The 26,740-nt window shown below is 39.6% G+C and overlaps 1 protein-coding gene across 1 annotated transcript in view; it reads right to left on the reverse strand.

The window, feature by feature from the left end:
- NCKAP5 (NCK associated protein 5) overlaps positions 1-18,898 on the reverse strand; it is a 407,543-nt gene extending 388,645 nt beyond the window's left edge. Inside the window, exons 1-3 of the mRNA XM_050899634.1 lie at positions 18,601-18,898; positions 17,731-17,846; positions 4,298-4,480 (exon numbers count right to left, since the gene is read on the reverse strand). The gene's annotated coding sequence lies outside the window, so the exon portion shown is untranslated. The remainder of the gene's footprint in view (positions 1-4,297; positions 4,481-17,730; positions 17,847-18,600) is intronic.
- Positions 18,899-26,740: the final 7,842 nt, after the last annotated feature.

Consider the following 26,740-nt stretch of genomic DNA (forward strand, 5'->3'; position numbering starts at 1 on the left):
CAAAAGAAATACCACAATAGATTTGAACAAACACAGAGGCAATGTATTACACTGTTCTTGTGATTATGCCAGAAATTAGCAAAAGAAAGACCTTATGTAATCTTTGTATCATTCTTCTGTGCATTCATCATGCCTGAAGAGCATGACTTCCACCGAAGGAGTCTTTGTTGATCAGTAAGCACAGAACCACTTAGGAGTGAGCTAGTGAGAGCTACAGTTGGAGCCAATTATCCCTGTAGAAAGTCAAGTATTTAATATGAATAAGTGCCTGAAGTTTCTGTCTGCAGGTATTTGGTGGAACCACCCCAAATTCTAGTTTAGAAGTAAAAGGAGAAAGGATTATTATTAATTATTCCTATAGCTTATATGCTATGCTGCCTTGGGCACTTCAAGGAGTGGATTTACTGTAGCCCCACCTAGCACAGCACATGGACCTACTCATGGTGAAGCAGCCTCAGACCTGCAGACTCCAGTCCTTCCCCGACACACACCATGGAAGCTCAAATCTCTGGGCATGTTACAATTAGCAGGCTGTCACGGATCTCTCCTGAAGAGTTAACAACCTAAGGCTGAACCCACTTAAAGTTTTGAATCAAAGGTAATTATCAGACAACATAATACAATACATCAACTGTACCAACATATGCTGGTGCCTCAAAGTACCCAACTCAGGAGGCCTTTAAAGAAAACTGATCATCAGAGTGAAGCACTTAACAAAACCAGAACAAGTTTCCATCTCAGAATGGTCATTTTTGTGCATCATACCGCTCATCACAGAGAAAAAAATGACCCTCCCAGGTAAACCTCTCATCCTCTGAGACCAACCAAAAGACTAACAACAACTCAAAATGGAGCTAACACATCTGCCGGGAAGCTCAGCAGAGGAGAATTGTCGTCCAGATGGAACAGTCTTGAAATGTAAAAGCACTGAGAATCAGTTTGCCCAATCATCAGAAATGCTATTTTTGTGTTACCAAGAGAACAGACTGTGGAAATGTATCCACCTTCCCTGACCAATTTACTTGTCGATATCTTTACAGGAGAGGCCCCAGTGATCAGCATTCAGACCTTGACTGTCCTATTTAGCTTGGCTGAACTGTGAACTATTGCAAAGTCACTTCTGATTTATGGTGTCTTCACTGATACTGCACTCACATATGTACATTGCCAAATCTTCGGGGGCACATCTTACAGTTCTTTGTACTGCAAGAAATTTTTCCACTATAGGACTCTTCTCTAGGGGACTATAGAGTTCATCTATGCTGAGCATATTGGGGAAGGCACTGAAGTTAGAGGCACTTGGCAATTAAGCCTGTATCCTCAAGAAGTGTATGGGGATCAGTCTAAGAGAATGCAGGTCCCAGATGTTTGCCTACTGTCTTCTCAGTTTTGCATTGAGCTCAGAGAAGAAGATTTTGTATGGACATAGAAAAAACTCTCGGGGGAAGACCTAAGTGGGATCTTGCTTCAATACAGTATACCCTTACTGTTCATAAAGCCAGCAAGCCAGAGGCATCAGCTTGATTATATATCCTAAAGTGCAGTATTTTTAGTACTCAATACAAGAATGTTCATTACTTCAAGAGATGGCTCTAAAACTATGCCCTGGAGAAACGGTGTGATTAACATAGAAAAGCACTCTCTAAAATCTATGCAAGAAATTTCTTGGATTATAATACCTTCTTCATTTCTAGTAGTAACAAAGGATGATTGATGTATATTGCTTTAGCTGATGAAAATGTGTAACATTATATTCCTTACATAAGCTTCCAAGATATTTTCAGACAGTTTGAAACTGCAGTTACATTTCAACAGAGCTATGCCAACATATGCCAGCTGGGAACTAGCACACAGTATATCTCTTTGGTAACTGGAAATGGACTGTATTTATTTTTCTGTCTCTTACAAATTAGTATAAATTTAGCAGTTATGACACATGACAAAAATGACAGCTCTGCAAACTAGCGTCCTTTCGTTTAAATTCAGGATAGATATAATGCAGCCTCCCCACCCTCTGCTTTGCACACCTTAACACTGCCAGAAGGCAAAACACCCGTAGGGCAGCAAGGTATTCCCTCTCAGCAGTCTGCTTGTCTTTCTGAGGTGTAAACGAGAGGACTGGTTTTGTGATGTGGACATCAAACTGTTGGGTAACAGAATGATGCCAAAGTTATACAGTGATCACCTTTAAGCACTTTTTTCTACTCTGCTAGTCCTGCTTGTTCAACAGCCATACTTCAAGACTGAAAGGGAACAACCAGAACTGGTGGTATCCCTCAGCAATGAAAGGAGAAGGAAAATAATATCACTAGCATAAGTCAGGAAGCAGCTATGAGAAAGTAAAGATTGTCATCAATGCAAATGTTAGTTAGAATGAACAGGTGACCTAAAGGTGAAAGATTTTATATCTCATTACCAATCTCTGGAGTGATTCAGTTTCCTAAGAACCTTATTGAATTGAATCTGTCATTGTCCAGCTGTGTTTCTTTTGCTGGCTCTGGTGCTAATATCAATTTGCGTATGGTTGCTTTTGTTGTGGTCTTTGTAGGAAAAGGGGTAAATAAGTACGGTACAGTTTGTCCGGGCCTTTTCAGAACTGGAAGAAAAAAAGTTTCCAGAATTAAAGAGCTGATGAGTATTCAACAGATCAAAGATCGTTCAGTTCTATAAAATCACTGCATTTATCTTCCCAGGCATAGGCCAGTCAAAAATTCTAGGTTTGTACTAAGCTTTTTAAGTATTTCCCTTGGGTTTTTTTTAAATGGTAGAGTGTTCAAACCATCAGAGCAGTAACAGCAGAAAACCACACCTTCACAAAAGATGAGAAAATTCTGCCTAGTGATTAAAAGTGAGCCATGAAAATGGTTTCATTACCACACCCCTATCTCTCCCCATCATGGTATTTAGCCTGGTCATGATATCACTATAAGTGATAAATTGGAAAAATAATTCCGAAATGCTCTTTTGAGCTGATGTTTCAAACTTCAACACTTGGGAAATAGAAAACTACAGCGACATTGGCATTTCTGCAACCTGAAACTTAGCTAAATGTTTTTGTTTTGCCCCCAGTGTATTTCAGAGCAATGCTGTAAGCAGGGCCTGCCTGCCTAATGCCCAATACTCCCAGGTATTTGCTTAGGCTCGTCAGCAGTTTGTTAGCGCTAATGTATACATTGTACATTCACACCCACTGGATTAGGTTGCTATCTAGATAAGCAAGCTGCGTTTTTGCAGAGAGGGAAGGAGAATGTGCCATGTGCCAGCATTAATGAGTTAATTAAATCAGAAAAATTCCAATGCAGGAACCTAAAATGCTTAGATAAGTAGAATACTATGGGAATTACAAGGCAGCAAACACAGCACTGCTGTACCATTCTGCCTACATATCTAGATATTCTGACTGGCTTTGGAAAATTATGTTAAAAAAAAAATGTCAAGTCAGTGAGAAAATAGAAAAAGATTCTTTCCTAGTTCTCTTTTTTTGTTTTCCTGTGGGATAATTAATTTGATACACCCCGAATTTCTTACAATCTCTAAAGCTGTTCCAAAGGATATTGGAACTGTACAGGCAGCGCACAGAGCCAGCCATGTCCTGCAAGCTATTTTGTGCTCCAAAACACTCCCTAATCCAGTGGTCCTCTAGTTCTGGTTGAAAACTGTCCAGTGGCCATCCACAAGGCCATGATAAAGCAGCCCCAAGGAAGTGTGGGGAGGGCCAGGGCTAGACAAGGAACCTTCTCATCTTTGTTGTGATTTTATTTAAGTACAATAACACTGACACATGGCAGTCTACAAAGAAACTGAGGGTTGACTAATTTGAGAGGCAAATGCTGTGGATCTCTCCTGCCCTTACCCCATCCCTTGAAAGGGAATCAACAGAGCACATAGGATGGTCCCATGCAATTTTTGACTGGTGATCGCTTGCCAGCAAAGAACAGACTCTTAGTACAATGTTCTAGAAACACAGCATTTAAAATAAAGTGTCTCAGCTACTAAATTCCACCCTGTTTCAACCAGTTTTCAAAATACATTTATGCTTTCTTCATGCAAGATAATCTTCCATTTATTCAGCAAACTAAACAACCAGTAAAGCTTTCTATAGCATTGCTTCTAGGATTTAAACAAGTTAAGATTAAGGGCTTAAATCTAGCAAACCTATCAGTGTGCTCAAAATAATACCAGGAAGTTCAATAAATCAGAAAATAAAGAATATGGCATTAAAGATGTTATTACTACAACAGCTGTCAAGATGAATTGCATGAGACGCATTTAAAAGATTTATATCTCAGTATCTCACCAGGTTAATTAAATGGATGCATGCATTCATTTAAGAGGATAAGGTGGGTTGCAGTGACATAAAATGAGAGGGCACAAGATTAGATTCTTTCAGCATTAACAAGAACGGGTTGAACCAATATCGTTTCCGTATTCTGTAATTTGCATGATTCATCCATTGCCATTTTCAGCTCTCATTTTCTTTCTGGAAAAAAAAAAAAAAGACTATGAACATTTATAGACTAACATAATCGAAGCTTTAACCTTTTCAGCATTTTCTGTTTGGATTGGCTGTCCATTTTTATCATGGGGTTCCAGGGCCATGCCGCAGGGAGGAGAAGAATCGCCAGTAAATTACAGCAAAGAATGCTGGAAAGGTCAAAGGATTACCCTCCCCTGTTTGCTTTTATGGGACATATGAAGCATTCATATCATGCAATAAAATTATTCAGACAAAAAGGATGGAAGATAAGCAGATAGAAAGCATGAATCTGTTGTCAGGATAGCATGGAAGAAAAGGATATATTACAGTGTTATCATCAATAAAAAACAGATTATGACAATGGTGTTTGTGTATCCTTAGTTCCTGCACTGAAATCAAATCCTTCTGAACATTGTAAGACCTGTATCCAAGAAAGAGATATCCAAGCAAGACTGAGGCTATTCAGGCTGAAGAAAACATTAGATCCAAAGCTCCCATTTCTTGGGTGAGTTTCTAACCACTCATTATTATATATTATTTATTACTATATACTATTATAAATTATGTGATATAGGTTATTATATGGTAAAGATAGATTCCTTTAGCCATTGAGTCTCTTTCAATAATGTTTCGCAATCTAGGCTGTTAATCTGCAAAAGGCATGCTCTGACCACAGCAACAGCATCAGCTACCCCTAGGGGCTTCAACACACATTTGTCTCCCTTGGGAACCACAGCTGAGCTTAGGTCAGGAACAGCCAGTTCCAGGCACCGGGAGAAGCTGAACTCCAGGAGCTGAGGAAATTTCACTGTTACTATTCATAGACCTAAAGGGTTATGTGGAGATTTTGAGGTTCAAAAACAAATGTCCCCTTTATATCCCAATAAAGACGCCTCTGGCATCAACTGGATGCAACTTCTGTAATCTAGTACATCATTATTAGAGCTAGTTGTTTCTCATGGTAAAATGGCTGGCTGGCAGCAGAGACCCAAACAGGAATCTCATTAGTTTTCAAACACTGAATCACAAATCTTCATCAGAGGCAGTGGCATCATCTGGTTTAGGAGGCCAATAAAGATAACATACCAAATTCATATGTATTGATCTAATATGTTGCAACGTTCAGAAAAATGCATGCAATTGAATCCAACATCTGAATCGGTCTTGACAGACAACTAACTGGAGGGAAGAATTTAAAATATACGTTCAAGTTTCCTACATTTTGCTTAGTTTGATTTGTGTTTTCTTCTCATTTTTTTTTCGTTGGTGTAAATCAAGGCACTACTCAAGAAAGTTCAAGAATTTCAAAGCTACATGTAAGACCTGTAAGTCTCTGTTGTAAGCAATGGTGGACTGCCAACTCAATTTTTGAAACTAGAACTAGGAGCTTGTGAAATGTGCCTAAAGATCCCTTCTTCTCTGAGACAGATGCATTTCAGTCAGCATCTCTTCTGCCCACCCATCTGTCCTAAACATAGTCCAGAGGGACCACTAAAAATCATCAGTTCTTTGTGCACGCTCCACCCCTTCCACCTGCACTGCTAAAACGGATGATGGCTGCAACCATCACAGGATGGCTCCGTGATCTGAACACAAGTCTGTCAGACACCAGAGACTGAATATACTTAGGAGCTTTTTGTCACTATCACCTCTCTTGTTTACATTCACTCATTTTGGAGTCTGTGCACAATAAAGTATTTTGCTACAAACATTTTCTAACAGTACATTTTGGTGAATGAAAGAAGTTTTGTGAGAGGAAGTGTCCCAAATGAATGCTACTCAGTTTGGTCCTCTCTGTCAGCAGAGATGAAAGGAATGAAAGATCATTTATTTACTGATGTATTCCAGCTCATGGATATGAGGAATTATTTAAATCATCTTAACTTAGTGATAGTGTTCAGACATCTGGTTTTACTCCACAGAGCACTGGGTAACACTTCAAATTGTTCACATGGCTCAAAGGAAAACTCCCAATATAAGAGAAGTATTGCAAAAATATTTCCTCAGTAACTAGTAACATCTTCAGCACCCAGCTCCACACATCCTCCTTAGATAACCAAAGTCCTTTACATCAGAGGGAATATTTCAACATCTAGACTGCAGAATTTGTTTCTAATGAATCTGGGCCTTTGTGGGTTGTAACATGGTAACATTTCACCTTGCCGTACAGACACTCCCAGTGGGCCAGTGCCTATCCTTAGATTACAGGCAATAACTTTATAACGAAGGTATTAGTTCAATAACAGCCCAGAAAAGAAGCTGAATCAAGTTTGTAATCCCTTTCTGTCCTATAAAAAATAAGGGAAGATAAGGTACAGTGAAATATATGTCACCCCTCCATGACCTGGGAAGAGGGTAACAGAGAAAGGGCTCAACTCTCCTATCTGCATAATCTGAAAATAGCTCCTCCACCCCACCATGACTAAAGTCCACCCTGGGGAAGAACAAGAGGGGAAAGACAGCGCTGATGTCTTCCAGTGCCAGCCAAACCAGAACTGAGCCTCTGCTTTGAAAGAATAGACTGTAGCACAGGAACGAAGCAAGGACATGCAGCCTCATTAGGGCTGAGCAGCTCCAGATGCTTCCCACACAGGACACTGTGCATATTTTTATCAGAAAAATTCTTCATATATTACTCATTTTGCTGTGCAAATATCTTCACTGAGTCCTGTAAATCTGTACAGTTAGGCCAGCTGTAACTACAGCTGCAGTTCCTTGGACTCTGCGGTCACCTCTGTTCACTGCTACAGACAAGACACATAAAAGAGATGCGGTACCGGAGCTGAATTTGGAGGTGCCAGAACTAATTTAGCTCCTGTAAGGGTGGGCACTAAAATCCTTCAGCTGGCTCCCCGGCTGTTCTGCCTTTGCAGAAGTTAGAAGAAGTCTACTCTCATTTCAGCCGACCTAACATCATCCAAAGATCAGACTCAAAGGAATTCAGCTCCAGCATTCCCAAATGCATTCAGTGACATCTCTCCTTCATGCTCATGCTCTCAGCAGAAAGGCAACAGGGTACAACTAAAGCTCTACCACCTTCAGTTTTGTTGTGGGATGTATTCCCTATACATAAGGAAAAACTCCAGGGAGATTTCCCCAGCCAATTCAAATTCACTTTATTCTTACACAACAGAGCATGTAGGACTGTGGGATATCAAGACTGTAAAATTAAAAGGAACAGATACACATTGATTAAACTCCAGCTTATGGCCAAGAAAACTATTATGAAAACGTTAAAAATGAAAGATGTTCTGTCCTCATCCATATTTCCTCAGATGGTGACAGAACACCGAACAGTGTTGGCATACCGAACAGCCCTTCACCTCTTTTTTCTCTGCAATTCTACAGCGATCTCATCTCACATGCTGAATTCAGTTCTGGGCCAAAAGGATAGAGAGAAACTTGATGGAATTCAGACAACAGCAGCAAAGACAATTAAAGTATTGACTTGGTGGGAAACAATTAACAAGTCCCTTCATAGTAGTTTCAAACAATGACAAAGAGCAGACTAAAATGGGAAGGAATTACCATCTACGCAAGTTTGAGGGACATATACTAACACTAGAGACAGTGAGGAATTCATTATGTTATTGACAATAGGCTGAAAAGAAATAAAGAGGGGGAAATGATGCTGAGTATCTGAAGAAATTACCTAAAGTGAAATCCAATACAGATTGATTCCCAGAGAATCAAAGGAACACTTGTCATATAAAAAAATAAGGCAGGATGAAGTACAATAAAATACACTGAAAGTGAGGATGCTGCCAGGAATGAGTTGTCTGAAGACCCTGATGGGGAAGAACAGAGCCCTCTCTCCCTTTCTTCTCAGAGTATCTCTTTATACATTGCAGTGGTTGATCCACATTAGAGACAATTAGAGTGAAAGGCTTTTGCTTTGGGGGGAAAAAAATAGAGCCACTCCATTCTTCCCCCTGTGCAGTCAGCTGCTGGCAGTGCTTACTCCAGTTTCTCAGTGTGAAGACTGGCTGTCACACACTGATTTCTAATTTTTCCATCTGCCAGAAACTTAATAAAAATGTAAATTAAAAAACATTCATGAATTTCCTACTTAAAAGGTTCATAACTCTCCTATGTTTTATGTCATTCTACCAGTCTTTCACTCATCTGCACTCAGTTCTACCAAGTGAAATGGGAGAGAATATACAGTCTGCCATCACAGATAATAATCTGACACATTGGGATTATGGATACAGTAATATCCAGAAAATATTAGAAAGAGAGGAGGCATACTATTAAAATCCTCTAGTCTCTCTCAAGCATCTGTCAATTTAGAATGCAAAGTAAAATCATTAAACCACCAAAAGTGGCACAAAAGGAAAAAAACTATTGACATTTCAGAAGTTTGTCATTCACTAAAATCTGAAAGATATTTTTGCTTGCAGTAGCAATAGTTGGGTTGGCACAGGATTATTCTTCCACTTTTTCTTATAGAATTCATGTTAATGCCTCAAATGGGATTTTTTTTTTTCCCTAAATTATTTCTTGGAAGTAATACTGTGCAGGTTTAGATAAAGCTTTTAAGATTATAGTTTATGCACCTCTGGTCTTGGAATAACCAAAGTTATTCAATATTACTGTTTAGCTTGAATTTAGGCTGAAAAAAAAAGTATTTTTAGTGGGAAAAGGGGAAAGCGTTAATACACTTGCATGTTCTAAATGATCCACTGTGAATTTTAAAGTGCATTTTGAGACTAAATGTAGCCTTTTTAAGTATTTTGTTCTGCATAAGGTTTATTAATTTGGTGGGGGGAGAGGGGAGGAAGAAACAGTTTCGGACATAAGCAAGGAAGAAAGAAAGCGTACTTGGTTCATGTCAGGTAAGCCCTACATGTTTGCCCATATTTTGAGTTGGATTCCTGCTCTTGAGCGGGTGGTTTAGGTTGATTCACTAACTTCTGCTGTCTCAGTTTCTCCGCTACACTGTGAAGGTAATAATATATAGTATATAGAAGTGTCATTTACAGAATAATTCCTCTTTGTCAAAGACTTTAACAGTGAAACTTTCTATTAGTGCTGCTGCTCTGTGTCATTACTTTTCTCTATCTACCAGATGTATAAATCACTATGCACCCAAACACAAGAATGATTCTTTCTCCAAATTCTGCACGATGCAGTAGAAGACTGCAGTTCTCATTCACCTCTTGACTATTCTGTCAAAATGAATCTGATATTGTAGAAATGTAGCTAGAACAGAATTAAACCCAACCAAAAGGCAGAGAAGAGTCTGCCACCAACCAACTGAAAGCAGCTACGTAGGCAACAAGCCAGATATCCTGGACTCCCTCCACAGATTTAAACCCAGCTCCCTTGCAGGGCAAACCAGGCAGCATTAAAGCAGCATTAAAAAAAAAAAAAAAAAAATTTAGAACAAGCCCCTTTTTTTCCTGTCATAGTTGGGGGGCTTAAGCAGGATGCTGCAGCCTTCAGTGCTGTTCAGCTTTGGTTTTGCCTGTTGGCTTACAGTGGTGTTACCTGGAGCTGCTGGAGAGAAAAGAATCTCTGAATGGGACTCCAGGAATGGGAAGAGGAAAGAAAGGAGAAAGCCAGGTGGGGTCTTCAGAGGACTTCTTACCCAAGGGTGTGTCCTAAACCCACAAGAAAGTGTCATATCCTTCCTGTCTTCTTGGGTGAGGATCCTTTGAGTTAAATCTTAACCTCTGCTTTGCCTCATGCCTGGGTGAGCCACCCCATCTCAGCTGAGTATGATAGGAGCTAAGGGGATCTAACCTCCTACTGCTGCTGGTTAAGTTAGATACCTCAGGGGGGGTCTCAAATACGCTCCCCAGAGTTATAAGCTCTTGAACTATGCACCAAGCTCAGAATCCCCCTGTAATGCACAGGATCCAAACCTGGAGTTCAGGTAGAGAGGAATAAGCAAAACAAGTAAAGAATAACTTGCTTCCACAACAGACAATAGCCAGCGGGTGAAAGTGAGACTTTAGTGCTTTACTAGGGAAACAGAAAGATTACCTCCCTGCCAAGAGCAAGGAGAACATTGCCTAGGGTTTGTGGTATACGCCTGCCTCTGCATTGTCATGCTGCCCATGGCTGTGTACCTCATGAACCATTCCTTTTTCAGGGCTGTGCTGAAAACTATCATCTAGTCGATAAATTCTTATCAATGTCTGTTTAAAGCTTTTTCTTGTGACAGAAGATTTTTGTGGTAATCGAGAAGAAAAGCAATTCACTTGATTAAAGATTGGTAAATATAAATGACAGAAATGGTTTCCTATGAACATCATGATGTATTCCCAATCAATAACACCATGACAGAATTGCAGCTTAAGGGAAGGAAGTTATTAGTTTTAGGAAAGGCACATAATTAAATACAAGACAAGTCTACAGATTCTCAAGCAGAGAGACAAGGAGAATGGCCAGCCCGAGACTGTAGATTGTGCTACTGTTGTCTCTTCTTTTCAGTTCATTTGGTGCTGTCTTTCATTTACTTGTGCAACCTTATAATAAAGATGAAGATCTTAGTCTTAAATGTTAGGGCTAACAGCGAGTGACATAACAGAGAGCTGTTTATTAAAATGTTAGACCAGGTTTCACTTTAATACTTTCCTTCAGTAGCAGCTACTAGTGGATGTTAAAAATCCTTAATGATTTAGCTGAACTTTTAGTAATTTCTAAATGTTTCTCATATGTAACTGCAAAGAGCACCTAGGCCTTTTACCATCAGCATAATATGGGGATTGGATAGATCTGATTATTGGTAATTGGGATTTTAGCCTTTCACCTCTAGATCAGTGTTTCAAACTCAGACCAGGTTAGTATTGAATCAAAGTAATTTCCATCAGCTGGCTGTTCAGTGACCTCTATGAAATATTGCAAGTTGGTAGTGGACAGGTGTCTGTATAATTAAAATATACTTCTCAAGCACAGTTGGCACCCTGGAATTTTCTTATTACGAATCTATAATCTGCTCCCCCCAGCTCATAAATGGGAAGTATTCAGGAGCACTGAGATGTCATTTAAAAACAAGGAGGATACAGTGTTCTTTGTTAATCCCACAAACAAAGTACCTCTGTTTCTAGAGCAGTCTTGAATCCCCGTACAAATGCTTTTGTGCACTGCAAAGACTATTATTCAGGCTAATAAAACTCATGAATTATAAGTAAAAGACCAACTTTAAAAACTGATAAAAACCTAGAGCCCTGTAGGTTATATTGCAAAATCTCACAGCCAGCACTATGTATGGTGTTCACTGTAAAGAGAATGTATTTCCACACGGTATCAACAAAGCAGAATCACACGGGATGTCCCACATATCCATGAATCTGCATTAATTGAGTCAATATTCCCAGACATCCACACAGAACTCGAGTATTTTTGGTAGCCAAAAATACAAAAAGGGTTTTGATAGGAGAAGTTATGCCCAATCTCAACATGAGGTGGTTTCTCTGACTAGGAATGAAGGCAACAGTTTTATGTTTGAGTAGGATTTGGGGGATGGGCAGGGGGAACAGCACAATATTTTATGGCTTTTGAATAACGAAGCCCATAATTCAAGCCTCAAGCCTTTAATCTGTTTCTCTTCTTTAATCCATTCAGAGGTTTTGTCAGAGAACGTGTGAGAAAATGCTCTCCATTGACTTTGCTTTCTTCTTATACTAATTCTGAACTAAGCAAGGCAGAGCACTTCAGGCTGAGGCCCTATGACAGATGCAGCTTCGTAGAACTGTGGGACGTTCAGAGACTATCATGGAAATCTTTGCGGACTTGCCAATGACTCACATCTGTGTCGATGAAAGATGTAAGGAAAACATTATATGGAATCCAAACAACAGGGAAGGACATTTAAGTACAAGTAAATCCCCAGTAGTGAAAACGTGTGCAAGATGTTTCACCTCTCTGAAAAGAAACATTGTTTGGTCTGACCTAGTTCAAGATGCTAAAAGATTTATAAGAACATAAAACAACAGTTGCTAAGCTTGGCACTGTTGCGCTTTAGGAGAAGGACCATGGATCCACCCAAGAAAAGAGCCCTCATCTCAATGTAGGAACACAACAGAGAAGAGATTAGTTAGCTCAAGAATCGAGTAACCTTAATTTTGTGAGAAAGTGAAAAGACAAAAGAACCACACAAAAAACCCCAAGCAAACGCAAAGTTTTCTAATGGTCCTACTAGGAAAGTTCTACTAGAAATTTTCTCCTACTAGGAATTTTGTTCTTAATCTGGATTCCTCAGCCACTAATTTCCTCTGCAAGTGGCAACTGAAATACAGGAACAAAACTACTGCTAAGCAAATCTCAGCATTTACCCCTCCAGTCTCCAATTTCTATGTGTTAAAATTAGTCTGCTTTTTACATACATTTCAGACAGAACGGTTAAAAGGAAGAGGAAAAACACGAGCGTGGGGAATCAAAACAAGTATTCACGCACCCATTTTTAACATGTTTCTGTCACATTGTCCAGAAGAACATCTATAACCTGCTCAGACTGAACCACAAACCCAAAAAGTTAAAAACTGAAGACAGCCACCATTAACAAATTGCAGATGCATGAGACTCATCCAGAAAGACCTCACAAATCAGCAATGAGGGGAAGAGAGAGCAAATCATGCAGAAACTATTTAATCAATGAGTAAAGACAATTATAACATCTGTTAATCTTTTGTGTAGGTTATAATTAGATGCTGCGGAGGAGTAGCCTTTAAGGGGGGAGGCAGGGAATCCTTTAACATCTGCTAGAAGGGCAAACACTGTGCCATAAATGACTTTAAATGCAATCAGCAAAATGAGAGCTGTGCAGAGTTCACAAAAGGCCTGTATAAAAGATTGAGGATAACAAAATATTTTGCCAAAGGTCAACTCCTGCAGCACTAGAGCCTGAATAATGACTGCTAGTTTAGAGGCCACATCAAAAACAAACGTGATTGTACCTCTGAAAAACAATTCTTTTCTCATTTGTGTCATTATAGCAAAAGCACATGCTGCTGCTGTATATCACGTCAGCTTAATGACTTATTAGGGCTGTATCTATCAACCTTGAACAGTTTAGAATAAACAGGTAGGTATGATGTATTTTAAAGGCCAGAATTCGGTCTAATTAGACTGACACAGAACTGTGTTGTACTGCAAAAGTGATGTGATTCTGATTTTAAATAATTAATCATTCAGTAGCTTCTAAAAAAATCCAATTATTTACTTATTTTGCCCTTGAAAACAACCATATGCTTTAAGCTGTTACTCACTGAAAATGTGAGACGAAGAGGGAGTTATTTTATCCAGTTTAACACAGCCCTCTACTGGCAAAATACCCCCCCAAAATCTTATCACTATGAACCATTTTGTCAGATCGTTTCAGAGCAGCTGAAAAGATCCTACATTTTACAGCGAAGTTACACCAAATCTTAGAAGATAGCAGCATAGATCGGAGCTTTAGGAATTTGCATAAATTAAGCCATCGCTTAATCTCTCTAGAGCTCCTGCACCAAAAGCACTACTTTCTTTTACGCAGCAGATGCAGCTCTGGACATCACCAGAGCACTGAAGAAAAAAGCCAACTGCTCATATCTAGTGGAGTAAGTCATTTTAGAAGCAAATGCAATCCTTTTACTCATGTCAAGTTGTGCTACATTCCTCAAGGAGTGCCACTGATTCCCAACAGGATCGCTGCACACATGTGATTTGAGTTTGCACAATTAGGTAATACTTAGTATAGGCGAAGCAAGCACGATATAGTCCAGCTGCAAAAAGAATACTATTCAAAATACAAATGCTAACTGCCACCAAAAAGCAACTTCACTGCAAAAGAATTCCTGCTTCCTTCTTTTCTCCACCATTACTGAAAATCCACAGTGGTGATTCAGCACAGCTTCAATCAAAGTGAAGCACACAATGAAATTCGCCTCTGTTGTTGCATGCAGTAATTAACTCTTCCTATCTGTATTATGTCTGAGCAACAAAGAAACAAAAGGATACGGTAAACTGTTGAATTCAACAATTTAGATAATGATGAATTATAATAATCAATTAGCGCTGTCAAAGAAAATAATTTGTGACATGCATTTGATTCTGCACAGACCTATTGTGTGCACACACTATCCAAGGCTAGTTTGGCTCTGGAAAACAAATAGTGTTGTCCTGTGGAAAGCTTATCAAACATGCAGTTTAACAGTAGCATTTGTTCTTGCTGTGTGTCAATACTAATAGACCATTTTTCAGCAACATAATTTTTATCCACTGCTTTATAATCCAACCTGCTTTTCAGGGTCTGCATCATTCATAGCCCATAGACAATGTTACTGCCAGTTTCCAGAAACCACTGCTGCTGTACAAACCACGTTTATGTGATTCACCTGAATGCCAGTCAATGGAATCATAAAAGATTTCAAGTCTTTTTCACATAATAGCTATCTAACTTTTCATCCCCAAAACATCATGACTAATTTATGTAACCATCAGGGAATACCTAATGTAATTCAGGTTTCTGCATGCTACATGAGCGGTATCATTAGACAGTAAAGAACAGAGTATTACAAGTGTTAATGGTTCATGTTCTATTTACATTGTACATTTCTCCTGTTTTAGTAATAAAACTGCGTATTAGATGCTATACCTTCCAAAGGTGTTCTGGCAGCTTTGGCTTGGATTTTTCTTAAGCATAACTCCAATCCTGCCAGGAGCTGAACACGTGCAGAACCACAAGGGAGCTGCAGAGCATTGCGCCGCATTTGGCCCTGGCTGCACTGTGCTAAGCTCCTCAGCCAACTGTGCTTCCCTTTGGCACCTTTGTTCTGCGGCTTTTATCCCAACCTCAGTCCCACTTGTCAGATGATGACAGGCTGGAGTCTGCACTTATTCCATTTCTTTTCAGATGGCGAGAAAGCCCAAAGAATTGACATTCTGCTGGCAATTGTCCCCTTTAATGCCATCCCAGAATGTTATCAGATTATATGTGGTATCCTTGGGCAGATTTCTCAGACCCAGGGAAAATTCAACCAGGGGATCCCTCTGCTGAAAAGTGAGTTTGCTCTATATCCTAATTTGCTACATCATTGGAATATAAAAAAGAAAATGTAAATGGGAGAAGGGAAATGTAAGAGAGGAAAATGAAAATCAAATGCCCCCGGGCTCATCAGGTTTTGAGAGTCTGCTTCTTCTCTTAAGGTAATTAGCTGAAGATTTGCTCTTGACTGAAGTGGAAGTGGAATTGTACCCTACCACTTTACATTTACTGGGGCAGGATTTCTACTTGTTTAAATCTAAGCCTCTAAACACTTATATACAACTCATGCACAAAAACAATAGCAGAGAAGTCCATGAAGTTTTCTTAAAAAGCAGTAAAATTCACATTTGTAAGATTAGGACTCGCACTTAAAATTAATTTAAATGAGAAAGATAAGTGGGACCTGAGCATTTTTTTAATCTTGCTTATTTCTAATTATTTTGAAGATTTTGTAGGCATTTGCCAACACAATACCTGAATACTTTGCAAGTGTAAATACCCTTATCAGTTCACAGCAGTAGATCATCATTATTGGCCACAAGGTGACAGAGGGAAGGAAAGACTGGCCCACAGGAGTCAGCGTGGTAGGGATCAAACCGCCTAACCTTAAACCCATTCCTTCTCCCCAGGGAAAGGCTCTATCATGATTCTCTGTTCTTCAGTCTTGCATTCAGTGGAAGCTTCCGAGCTACAAAAAGGTCTTTTAAAGAATATATGAACCTTTTGTTTATACTATTTCTGAAGAAGGAGGATGACCACCTAAAGAATAAAACTCTATGCTCTTATTTAAGCACGTATTTAAAACCCCAGAAGCCTTTGCCATTCGCATGGCATCAATGCGGAGCTAAATTTAGGGCTTGCTTTTTTTTTTCCCCAGGAGAATATGTTTCAATTCCAAAGACAGAACAACAGCTCCTAAGTTGCACAATATCTTGACATGCCAAGCCACATTATAACATCAAAAGAAGAGACAGACAGGTTTTGATCTGCTGTAGAAACAGGGTCACTTGAGAGGGGCATCTGCAGTTGTAGCCACCCAAACCTTAATAGAAAGCCCCAAAAATCTGTTGCTGTGTAGGACTGAGAGGCCTTGTAAACAAAGTCAGTAGCAAGAAAAGAAAAACAAAATTGATAGTGCTAATAATTCAGGAGGAATCCTCCAATTCCTGTTTGATTAATTTGTACTGTCTTACCCTCATATACTTGCCAATCATAGTTTTCTGATTTCATTCTTCAGAAATGCGCTTTGTCTCCACAAAGATCATTAAATAGAGGTAAACAATAATAAAAGAGTTCCTCATACACAGTACTGTGATCAGGTTACTCCCTGGCAAAGCCACTACAACTGAAATTGCAGCAATTTAGAACGGGCTTCTGGTGAAGGATTGAAATGAGAAGCAGGACACCTGGGGCTTGTTACCAGCTTTTGAAGTAGGTAAACTAAGTTTTAATAAATCACATCTATGGGCCAGTTCCTCCCTCTGTAAAATGGGAATAATTCCATGACAATATCACAGCTAGTTGTCCTGACAATGAGTTAATCGGTGGTCAGAAACATAGTTCTGTCCCACAAACAGCAGACAGTATAGAAACAGTTTTTTCACAGCAGTTACCAGTGTACTAGTGTTTCTGCTGTGATGTTTCAGGATTTGTTGGATTTCTAACACAAACACTCAAAACAAAACAAAAATTACTGTTTCTGACAGAATTGACAACTCATTTTATTCAAAAGGTGTCAGATTTCAAAGCACTGTATGATTCTTTCTTTTAAACTTATATACCTCCAGAACTTGAACAGGGGCTAAAAGTAAAAATAGTCAAGTTTTGCTTTAAATCAATGTCTGCATAAGGAGCAAAACAATTTTTAAAGAAAACTGTACTAAAAACTATAAGGAAATTATATTAAAAATTCAAATTAATTTTGAGTATTCAAATAAATAACATGAAATGATAAAAACACAATCTTAAGACAGACTAGGTTTTTTTCAGTTAATGACAGTACTCATGAGATTTTAAGAATCTTAGAGTTTCATCACTTAAATTAAGAGAGAGCCACTTCAGTGTAATCTCATGCAAACAAAAGCCAGAATCAAGTTTTCATTTGTCCTTTACTCTGTTGCTGAACCACACTCAGATGCATGGCTGTAATTACTCCTAACAACTACGTACTTGCCACTCTTATAATTAAAGCAAAACTACAAATAGCAATGCTGACACACTCCTAGAGAAAATAAGCTTTACAGAGATGATAAAAACACCAAAACAGCAAAAGTCTTACTTGCAGCAGTTCAGTCAAAACATGCCAGCCCTGGAGAACTCAGAACCGTAAGAAGTCTTTGCAGTCCAGAAAGTCTCTTGAGTTTATCCAGTGTTTATTTATTAAGCTTTAAAAGTCTGTGGTTAGAAGAACAGAGTTAGCTTTCTACACCATCCACAGCACTACTGAAGTCCTCCAGTAACAGCAGACATGAAGTTTGCTGATAGTTGGGTTTGCTGCTGCTGTGTAGTTGCTCAGTACTTGTAAATACAAGCTCTGTGGACAAAGTCCCAAATGACATCACAGGCAGCTGCTTATTGTTGAGTCTTTATTAACCGACTGTCAAAAAAGAAAAGCGAAGAGGAAAGAAAAGCACAAACTATCTTCCCTGCAGCACAATTTGCATCTTAGTAGGAGTTGCAGTGCTACACATATAAATACCTCTGTTTACCCAACTGATGTTTTCTTAGAATGAATAAACAGTGTTTGCAGGGAAAGCAGAAAAGTAAGAACAACTTAAACAGCTTCAACATGGAAAGAGCGCAGGGAGAAAAAGAAAAATTAAAAAATGCCAGCAGTGCCTTTTTCAGAATTTACCCCTGAATTCTCCTAATTCTTTTGTTTATTTAAAAATAAGTAACTAGGGGTGCAAACTTGCATGGATTTTAAAGCACAGAGGACTTCAGTAAGTTGAAATGAAAGTTTCAACTCATTCCTAATTTTAAGTTACAGAATTACAAACTATGATCTTTGCAAGATTTAAGACAGCTCAACTTCAGTTACAGTGTATTTTGAAGAAAACTCTCTTACTTTCCAAAGATGAAAAATAAGAAAGCAAGAAGCAGCATCAAACATAGTCATTCACTAGGTGCTAAGGGCATAAATACTGACCTTTCCTTCTCAGAGGTGGAGGTCCAAGACTAAGTAGCGCTTTGGAGCTGAAACACACACTCAGCTCCCAGCGAGGCACGGGGTACTCACTTGAGAACTAGTTCAGCTACTAATCTGAATCTATCCTCTGTCATTGAGAGTTCCTGCTGAAAGAGAGGGGCTGGGACTCTGTGCCTTGATTTCTCAGAAGTCAGTCCTTTCAAGTCAGAACTTCAAACGCTGGAAGGGCACCACCAAGGGTTGTGACAGACTGAGCTCTGTTATCTGTGCATGCTTCCACACAAAGAGCTTCAATATTGGGAAACACCTGGCCACTCGCATCCAAACACCCTAGACTGCACGTTCCACAAACAATAAAACAACCGAAACTTGAGCTCAGTGATGAGCTGAAGCCAAGTTTTTACTACATTTTTAATTGCTATGCATGAGAGCATCAACCCAAATTCTGCCTGTATTTACAGAGAGCAAATCAACCTTGGGTCAGATCCTCAGCTGATGTAAATCAAGCTAGATGCAATAACACACCTGAACAACAGCAGTCAGCACTAGCTGAAGATCTTGCTTTTGCCTACAAGAGTGTCATTAAAAAAAAATTGTGTGGCCTTAATGGCAGAGTGCCTGATTTTCTTGGTGCTTGCCCTGAGTGGCAGCAATACCCTGCTGACGTAGAGCCACTGAGCTCGCTGGAACTGCTCACACAGGCAATCATTACCTCTGCCACTTGCTGCCTCTAAAACATGAGTTTGTGCTTTTGAAGGAGATCTGTTATAAATCCCTCTTGATTTATTCCTGTGGCTAATCGCCTGTAGCACACAAGAAACACCACACTGTGTAACTATGAGTTATATTTACCACCCTGACTCAAACATACGGGGTTGCGTTCCTCTTCCATTGCAGCCAGCAAGGTTTTATATCTTGCTCATTAAGAGCTTGCTAGTTTGATCCAGGAAGTCTTCAAAATACTTTGAAGATGAAGTGTGCTATGGGAGTAATAAGTACTAACATATAATATTCAATAACATGAATTTCAAAACATACAGCTTTAGTCCCAGCTTTGCAAATGCTGTAGTGCAGCTACTTGATTTAAGCAAACGTGAACGAGGCCATGCGCTCGCATATACAGCTCCATAAGGCTTCAGCTCATTCCAGCAGGAACAAGCCCATCCATAAGATCAGCGGAAGAGTTAGATTTTGTTTAAACCTGATGCTCATTTACAGCGTGCTTTCTCAGACCAAGGATCAGATTCATTTTTCACCAGCCATTAGAAGTATTTATAAACATTAAATAAGTGCAAAACACAGGTTACACTCCAGCTCTCTTGATAACAAAACTGGTTTGTCCCGTGACACTAATGCAGACACACACATGTAGAAGAAAGGAAGAGTGTATATATTCATAAAATAAGGAAACAACTGATTTAATTGAAAAAGCCAAATATTTAATCAAATAAAAAAGGACAAGCCTTAAGGAAAACTACAGCCTGTTCCCAGGAAGAATTTGTATTATTTAGCAAAATTTAGCACTTACTAAAATTTCCAGAGAACGTTAATGCATTTCCAGGCTAAGCACGTGTAGGTGAGCAGGATCAGGACAGCAGAAACACTGCTCACATCTCTCTGGTCAGGCAGCACTGCAGAGGCAGTGACTTCAATTGCCTGAAAGCAATTTTTTGGAGACTTCCATCTAAGTAAGTTCTATCTCAATCCTTTTCAGAACTGGTGGATCTTGTAAAAATAAATGTGCAAAGAAACAAGTATTGAGATTTGTGGGTTTGACCAGCAAGTTATTCTTCCCAAGAGGAGAATTCCCATGCGGGTGGACAAACAGATTCTGCATTCTTCAAATTACAGCCCTTATTAAGGGAGTGGCCGTTAGCTCATCCCGTCAGCGCATTTATCCATCTAATTTCTATTCTAAGTCATTGTAAGATATAGCTACTGGCTGTGCAGATACAGCTTATTTTTGGTAGGAATTCCATGGCTTTTGTTTGTTAGAACAAAATTCACGACAGAATTCAGTCCTTGACTAGCTACAGGTTGAGTGAAAAGATAAAGAAGTTGAAGTCATGAGCTGCAGTAGTTGCTCCTGGACTGATGCGCAGTAGGCTGAACTGAGTCATGCATCTGAGGAAATAATTCAGCTTCATACTGCCTCATTTTTGATGGGCAAACAGGTAAGATGAGACATAACGAACTGATCTAAGTACACATAGATATTAGTAAAGCTTGTCAATTAACCTATCGCAGTATAGCCAGGATCTGTTAAAGACCCCATGTCTCATACCAGCACAAAATCCATACTATCTTCAGGTTCACTGTTGACATTCGATTTTTCTTTATTATTAACTTAGAAAGTTCCTCCTCATTGAAGAAGCCAAAACAAAGGTCTGATCTTCTCAGAAAACGTGACAAGTGGATGGGATCGAGTCACCTAAACTGCACAACCTTTTCCCTGAAGCACTGCAGAAGTCCCTGCAGTCACACATGCCCAATGTGCATGTTCGCTTCTTACCAGCACACGAGCAGAAAATGGCTTAGACCCAGGTGCCTCCAGGTCTACTCTCTCATTACAGACCCATAAAGCTGTGGCACGAGGTGGTCAGCCTCACAGCCTGGCAAGTTAAAAGGGAGGTGGTAAGAGCTAAGACTATTTCCCCCGAGGGGTGTCTAACTCTGCCGCAAGTCGTGTGTGGTTCAGTACAGCTTCAGATGGCGAGCCTGCAGGCCATGTAAAACCCTTGTTTTACCCTCTGATACTACTCCTGGGGCAAGGACAGACAAGCTGACAGACTGAAGGGCAGTTTAGTCTAGAAGGACTAAATTGCAGGACATTAAAATCCCAACAGATGATTGTAATATAATATAATCTAATATAATCCTAAACTTATATTTTTATTCCACAACAAATACTCAGATCACTGGAGGGCAAGTTTAAAAAGTGGTAAAATAAATCGCAGGCTGCAGAATTCACCCTTCTTGGAGTTGCACATAGTTGGAAGTCTTGAGCTAGTTCCTAAAATATCACGGAAATTTCTCCCGAATGACACCAGGGTACTGAAGAGCAAAATGCTCTTTGAAAATTACTATTATTCTCACTTTTACCAACACAGCTAAGTATGTCTCACAAAACAAATACCTACAAGCATGTGGGATCATCACAAGTTAGCACAATAAACACTTTTCTAAGCCTGGGGTAGCTGGCAGAGAGGATAAACAATGGAACCAAGTAAAAATATGTGGAGAGAATAAAAGGAAGCGTGTGGGGGCGGTGTATGAATCTCCTCAGATACTCACCGTCAAAAAAGGGCCTTCAGTTGAAGCGGTTTGATCAGGTTGGTAAGCTTTTGATCACGAAGATAGTTTGGTTTTTATCCTTACTAGGTGATTTTTCAAAGCTTTTTAACTCCCCTGCATGTCAAGAATAGGGGAAAGGTCTTTAGCAAAGGCAGGTTTTACCGCTGGAACAAACAATAGCTCTCTCCTCTGTCACATTTATGAATTTAAGCTTCAGAGAAGCAGCAAATAACATATAACAACAATAACTGCCTTCCGATCGGCCATTCCACTACATACAGGGCCATGGGCTATTATCAATCTGGTTTGTCCTTTTCAGTTGTGCTCAATGCCTGGCCCTGCCATGCTCCCCCCTCCAAGAGCTCCTGGACAGCGTTCTGTAATGACCTGCATGATCCCCGGTACCTGTCACTCCAGCAGCTAAAAAGATGATATTCTACCTCCTGGAAGAGGACATTTATATAGAAACATTTACTCTAACTCACATCCTACACTGTGGGAAATCCTGTCCTTAAGTGTCAGGATGAAGCCTTGACACCCTATTCTGACACATAAGAAAAAGAATGGCTAAAATGAAATGTTTTATCTAACCTTTTCAGATGACCTGAGAACTAAAATGAGCATATATGATTTTTCCAGCCATAGCAGTGATTTGCAATCAATTTCTAAATCTTTTTCAGTGCCATAATTTTTGCTTCAGTAGAATTCTATGAAAAGCATTCATCGGAGAAAATTGATGGGATGTCTTTAAAGGACATTGGCTTTCACTATAAATTGCCTCATTGTAAAATATGATGTTAAGCAAATCATACAAAGTCTGTTTTCAGTGTTGCCCCTTGAAACCGGAAGAGGTAGGCAGAAGCTGGATTTTTGACTTACAAGAGAACTCAGAAACGTTTTAAATGTGATTACTAAATATAAGTACATAGTACTGGCTCTCATTAATTCTGTGGGTTAAGCCATTATTCCTTCTTTGCCTTTCCTGTTGTTTCTGGAATCAAGCAATTGATTTAGCCACCAGTGACCTTATCCAGAGTTAATTGAAATCAATGGCATTAGTGGATTCTGGAGCAGGCCCAAAACCAATGTGCATTCAAGGGCTTTTGTATATCCTTAATCACACGGGTATGCCTCCGCAAATTTAGATTCCAACGAATCCAATCATTAAATCAGTTATGCAGTGTTTAACTTCACATATGGACACTGGTCCCCCACTCGTTATTGAAAGTGGTCTCTATTAAGAGCAGAAGGTTATTTCCATAATCTATTTCTGATGAAAACATGTATTTCTACAGGTGTCAGTATTCCAGCAAGGTTGCCACCAAATGGGAAGGCTGACTAATTTGCGCTCTCCCCCTGCCTTTTTGGACATGTTGCTGTGTGTCAGAAAGCAGAGGTAACGGCTTGTGAAACACACATTCCTCTGATGCAAGCATCTGGCTTCTTGGCAGCCAAGTCGTGACAGGTTCTGCAGCAGCTGTGATGGCTCCATGCTCTTTCAGATGGTTAAATAGTCTTGTTTTTTAGCCTAGCTGTTTGTTTTCTGCTGCACTCCTGGATGAAAGCCCATTTGCCCTTTTAATCAATGAACTGGCCATTGGATTGGAGTAATCAGTTACATTTTTGTACATGTCAGAGCAGAGATTCTTGCCTGGAGACTGCCAGCTATACAGCCCTGCGGTCTTGACTCGATGCTTAACCTTGTCCTGCTCCGTCCTGACACCTTTACACACGAAAGGAAGGGTCATCTTCCCAAAGTGAGAGGAAGCACTAGAACAGCTTTCTTCTTCCCTCAGTCATAGGATTTCATAGTTCCTGCTTTGTTACAGGAGATGGTAATCAGATCAAACAGAGCAAATAAGGAATACAATTTATTTATTTCAGATGGCTTTATAAACTGTCCTCCCATGTGCACGCACCAGATGGAGATAAGAATCTGGCTGGAAGCTTTAGCCTTACGCTGTGCGGCACAGAGGTAACAGCACATCAACTTATTAAGAGAAAAAATTCTTCAGAGAGATTACATAAATCAGAATTAAATTATATTTACATATGATGCAAATCCACAATATAACAAGCAATTCCAAGTAGTTCCCTTGAACAAATGAGCACACAGCACTCCTAACACTGAATGAGATGATAACACAATATTAAAAAGGAGTTCTCCCAGGGATACCACAAAGATCAAAAGCTGCCATCTACCTCTCAGCTATTTGTAAGCCCATCTCCACCTTTTCACTCCAAATGATAATCTGTGTCTCTCTGTGATAGATATCCTTCTTCCTTTTTCCCCAGGTATTGCTGCTTGTGGAGGAAAAATAAGTAATGAACTGACTCGGGCAGGCTACGTTCTCCCTTGCCAGGCTTTTACTCTTTGTTCTTCATGTGCTTGCCATATGAAGCTCTTTTTGTGGGGTGCAACTACGATTATTTCTACCTTCGCCAGAATAGGGAAACTGCACAAACAGGCTGATTCCTGCTCCTGCCGCAGAGGAGGGAACAAACCTTCCCCACTATCTATCTTCATGTGTTTCATCAATCCCTTGATGAGGACCTAGTAAAAACCTGATCAGTCCTATCATCCACTTTATTTGCCAAAGCACACACACATGCAGTTAATCAGTACCCACAAGTAGCTCTGGTCACTGGCCAAAATGATGCCTGTGAAAACAATACATCAGTGTCACCATGGGTCCCGACCACACCAGGTCACACGTAGCCAAACAGAGTGACCAAAATTGGCACTCAGCACCATCCTTTCCCAAAGGCTGTAAGAAAACAACAATCCTAAAACTGCTTGAGATATATTAGTATCATTATAAGTTCTCTTTGGGTCTTTTAATTCCATCTTCAAAGCAGGACAGAGAGGAACCACTACCAGCATATGAAAGAGCCGCAACAACATGCCTCATTTTAATACCATATAATTCCATATTGTGACATACAATATAAGTTGATAAAAGCATCCCATTTTACTGAGTGACTTATCAACAAGAGTCTATCTATCTGAAACGCATTGCCAGTATTCTGGTCTCTTAACACCCCTAAGATCCACAGAAAGTTGATCCGTGTCACAGGTAAAATACTCAGGGGGTAAGCTGCTTGCTTAAAGCCCAAGTGGAGCCACCAACAAATTAAAGTCTAGGAATTACTGCTCCAAATACTGTCAAGAGAGCCCTGGACCATACCATGAAGTTTTACCCAAAAGTACCTCAGTGCAAGTCCTCAGGCCTCTCTCTGCTGTCCTCTTGAAAAATCCTGGGTTGTTGTAGAAAGCAGTAATAAACTGTACACACACTAGGATTTCAACAATATGCTATGATTACTTTAAATTTGTGAAATATAACAACTTGTAACAGCTGGCTAGACACTTTCCAGGGAAGGAGACCAAAGTATGTCTTTGCAAAAAGGATGATGAAACAGCCCGAAATTATTTTTGTGAGGAGAAAGGTTTCTTAGTCTTCCTGCAAGAAAAAAACCCTCCATTCTGTTTGTCTGGATAGAAAAGGGCAGGTATATCAAGTGAAGGCTGTTCTGGTTTATCACACTGCCTTCTCTACTACAATACTGAAGATTTTATTGCACGCTATAAAGAGAGGAAAAACTCATCTTGTAATCATATAAACACAGTGAACAACACAGAATAAGTATCAATTACTTTTGCAAGTTTCAGTGATAGCCTCAACCCCTGAGGATAATTTCAAATGGTATGATAAAGACTTCAGTTAGATTAAAAGCATCAAAAGCAAACTAGCGTTCAAAAACAAACAATTCTGTCTCTGCTCTGTAAGTTACAATAAATTTTCTGAACTGGCAGATTTCCCTCCTAGCTGTTCAGCTGTTCCTTCCCCACAGGTAAAACAAGTCAATCTGTTTGAGAAGACAATTTGCCACCCAGCTTACTTAATGCCACACATTAAAATAAAATGACTGAATAATTTTGATGTCAAAGAGCTGTTTTAATGGGAATCCATGGTTGAAAGAAACAACTGCAATAGAGAAACGCAATCAGATGCTGCTGACTTCCATGTGAATTAGATCTAAATAAAATAACTGTCCAACTTTTGGTCTCATATTTTACATGGAACTTTTCTCAAATCCTTCAACAGGTCCCTGCATATATGTTATTCACTGTTTAATCCCACAATCCAAATTTTGCTCAATGACATTAGTATAAACACAAACATGACTAACAGACAACAGTAGATCTGTGACAAATTTTTATTCATCTGGAATTAAACATTATAAAGTTCTGTAGCATACTAGCAAGTCAATGTAGCTGCATTTTCCATTCCCTTTGTGCCAACATATATGACTACAGAAAGTGCACAGAAGTGCAGAAGACTAGTGCTAGGTGATATTCACACAGTGCGGTGCAATGACTTGCAGAGATGTTTGAAGTAGCTTTGAACAAGTTACTTTTTGGTTCTGGGAAGCAACTTGGCCATGTTAGCTCCTCTGTGTGGAGCACAATGCAGGAAACACCCTCAGCAGAGCCCTCTGCGAGCGTGGTTACAGTCCTGCCCCAGCCCAGTGAGCAGGTTCAGAGCCAGCTCAGTTATCTCTGCATGACACTGCCATATGATCACCAGAAGTATCAGAAGTGTCCACTTTGCTTTCAGAAAGAGAAAGCAGGAAAATGCTTTATCTTCACAGTGTAAGTAAGTCACAACCTGAAAAGCTTTCCTAGTCATGGTGTGAGTTCATTTGATTAATCCTAAAACACCATTCTTAGCTGAAAGAATAAAAGCAGCTCTGAGGTTGAGCACCAACTTTGAAATGGTCTGTGATAACATGAAGCAAGACTCGCCCTTGCTTTTTCATCAAATGAAGGGCTAGGGCTCAG

The sequence above is a fragment of the Gymnogyps californianus genome, chromosome 7 (genome assembly GCF_018139145.2).
Source record: "Gymnogyps californianus isolate 813 chromosome 7, ASM1813914v2, whole genome shotgun sequence".
NCBI classification, from domain to species: domain Eukaryota; kingdom Metazoa; phylum Chordata; class Aves; order Accipitriformes; family Cathartidae; genus Gymnogyps; species Gymnogyps californianus.